Here is a 3,504-nt window from a genome sequence, read left to right as displayed (position 1 = left end):
AAAAAAAAAAAAAAAGAGTATATCTAACATACATGTGTGGTGTTATAAGACAATAATGAAACAAACACCAGTGTAGTCATCATCCAGATTAAGAAGTAGATATTACCAACATTTTTGAAGTCCTTGTGTGCTCCTCTCTGATCATTTCCCCCTTGTGAACCCCACAGCCAGTGGCAATCAAGACCATGAAGTTGGGTTTTTTGTTGTTGTTTTTTTTTTTTTCAGATAGACAGCTCAGAAGTCTGGTGGGTAGCATGTGGCAGAGGGCCCTGGGCACATCAGCATTTAGTAAGTGTTTTTGCTGATGGGGATGGTAATGTTACCGTAGTCTCTCAAGGTCTCAGTCTGCCCTTCAGTCCAGGACTCAGAACCTCCAAGAGCACGCTCTTCCCACTCCAGCACAGAACCACTGGCACCCTGCACTCCCTGGCTGGGTGGTTCCATGCTGGCCAGGGTTTCCTTCACTTGCACAGCGGGTGGCATGATTGCCTTCACCAATGCCATTCCCCTCTGGCTCCCTGACAAAGCAAAAAATGAGAAACTGTATCCCATTGTTGACAGTATCTTCCTTGGAGTAACTGTGAAGGAGAGTTTAAAATATCTATATATCTATAACCTCACATCTCTAGTCAGTTAGCTTATCACGTTGCTGACACGTAGGACATGCTCAGTGTCTGGTGAGAGAATGAGTGGTCCTGTGACTGAGGTCGAGGGAAGCTTGGAAGATTAATGATGCTAATAAGAGATAATATTTGATGAGCACATGCCAAGGGCCAGACATTGTTCTAAGAGATTTTGCAACTTGTCTGCATTACTCTATGAGGTAGGTACTCATCTTACAGGGGAGGCACCGAGAGGTTAAGAGAATTGCCCAAGGTCACTCTGCTAGTTAAGTGACAGAGATTCACTTCAAATACAAGCAACCTGGCTCCAGAGTCCAGGCACTGTCACGTCTTTCGCAGTCACACTATGGATTCTTCTTTCCCATCAGCCGCTGAAACCAATTCAGACACTTCAGCCAATCCATCTGTTGGATCTGGAATTTTCCTTATAGTAATGGGAGGCTTTAAAAACCAATGTCTCAAAATAAGGACTAGGACAAAATCAATATCCTCTTCCTGCAACTACTCAAAGAGGAACTAGTTTTAAAATTCTTTACTTAATGTACAATTCAAAACAATCTCTTTGTAAATATGATTCCACCCCTGCACCCCAGCATCCTGGCCTTGTTCCTATAAGCTGGCCCAACTCACAAAGTTGACTCTCAATTCAAAGGAGCCCCACTCATTCATTCTCTGAAAAATTTATCAGTGATTTTGTAAAAACAAAAATATATATATATGCATACATGCATGTATCTATGCACACATACATTTATACACACATATACATGTACATATATACATACAGTTAATCATTATTCATGGTAGCCATGTTCTATAAAGTTACCACGAACACTGCATAATGACCACAGAACCATCGCTCCTAGGGGAAATACAGGGTTAAGCTTCTTTTATGTGTGTTTCTGTTTAAAGACACCTTATTTCAGGCCGGGCACGGTGGCTCACGCCTGTAATCCTAGCTCTCTGGGAGGCCGAGGCGTGTGGATTGTTTGAGCTCAGGAGTTCGAGACCAGCCTGAGCAAGAGTGAGACCTCATCTCTACCAAAAATAGAAAGAAATTAATTGGACAGCTAAAAATATATAGAAAAAATTAGCCGGGCATGGTGGCGCATGCCTGTAGTCCCAGCTACTTGGGAGGCTGAGGCAGTAGGATTGCTTGAGCCCAGGAGTGTGAGGTTGCTGTGAGCTAGGCTGACGCCACGGCACTCACTCTAGCCAGGGCAACAAAGTGACACTCTGTCTCAAAAAAAAAAAAAAAAAGACACCTTATTTCATATATAGTGTTGATTAATTAACATTGAACTCACAGGCAATGGCACCATAACTCATACCTGAATGAAGCTTCTCTCACACATGTATTTTCTCTGTGAGGCACATCACAGCCTCCTTGCACTTAGGAACACTAACAGCACTTCCGTACTGTACTTGGAGGCCATATCAGACAGCAAACTCACTAACAAAAGGCACACAAATGGGAAAAACTTGGCACCACAGAGACTTCGAAAGGACACTTGTTTATAGTCTGAGAGCTGAAACAAGGCAGAAAGTCGCCCTATTCGACCTCAGCTAGGAACAAGCATATCGGACAACTCAAATTGTTTGCTGCTCTGCATGTGTCTGAGAATGATCAAGAAAGCACCCAAGCATTAATCTGGGGGTTACTGATACATTTTAGTGAGTAGGTGAATTTGCAAATACGGAATCTGCAAATAGTGAGGACCACACTCTGCGATCTTTCGATCATAGATGCGAAGCAAAATGTTGGCTCAGCATTAGACAGGAACTCCGTGATGTCAAAACTTCTGATTTAAAAGTGAAAACATTTTATCTTCCTTCCAATGGGCTGTCTTCACAATGACAAATGTTCAAATATGGAAATGTTTTTCCGAACATTTAGGGATAGTATTAACAGTAGTGGCAACTGCAGATAACGTTTCCCCAACTCTTTCTATGAGCCAAGCTCTTCACTTGGATTATCTCAACACAATTCTCACAGCAGCACTGTGAGGCAGGTACTCTTATTACACCGAAGTTCAGATGAGGAAACTGAGGCCAGAAGAGTTCAGAAGCTTAACCACAGAGCTGGTCACACCAAGTCTCCAGTCCAGGTACCTGCTTGACCAGTCCAAGAGGCTGATCCCTTCACCGTGCCATCTCTCTTTGTCCCCAAATACAGGGGACACAGGGCAAGACCTGCTAAGGAAACTAAGTTCAAACACATTCTCGCACAAGACAAAACGTGGAGCCCTTACAAGCACACCGTAGATAAGGTTTCTGCCCTACAGTATCCTCTTTTAAAAACTGTCACCATAAAATATCCTACCTAATTAGATGCACCCCAACTAGATAACATAGCCCAGACAGACTCGCAATAGTTCCCCTGCACTTCTCTTCCACAATGTCAAGAGCAAATGTCAGTATCATATTTTCTCTTACTTGCTTCATCTCTAGCGCTGATACTGGGAGTGTAGGCTGGAAATGAGGAAGAAGCAAAAGAATTGTCTCTCAACTTCCTCCCTCCATGCAACAAACCAAGGGCTCACCGAAGAGGCATTACTTCTGGACATAACCCTCAGCAAGTAAATCCAGGCGGCAGCAGCATCCAAACAGCTGTTCTGCCTACAGAACAGCTGCCAGGCCACAGCACTGGGGTCCCAGTAAGACTTATTTGTAGGTGACCAGACAACGAGGGACAACGGGGCAGAGAATGGGAATGAAGTAGAAGGAGGAGATATTCCAATCTGAACCCTCTGAGACTCAAAAAGGAGAATGAGATCCATTGATTTCTTTTGAATTGTGATGTACAGAGAAAGTCCAAGCAAGGCAAAGCTGCGAAACGGGTCAAATTGTCTTTCGCCACCTGCCCCCATACCCAGTGCTG

The sequence above is a fragment of the Propithecus coquereli genome, unplaced genomic scaffold (assembly GCF_000956105.1).
Source record: "Propithecus coquereli isolate 6110/MARCELLA unplaced genomic scaffold, Pcoq_1.0 Scaffold38, whole genome shotgun sequence".
Taxonomy (NCBI): Eukaryota; Metazoa; Chordata; class Mammalia; order Primates; family Indriidae; genus Propithecus; species Propithecus coquereli.
This window is presented reverse-complemented; position numbering follows the sequence as displayed.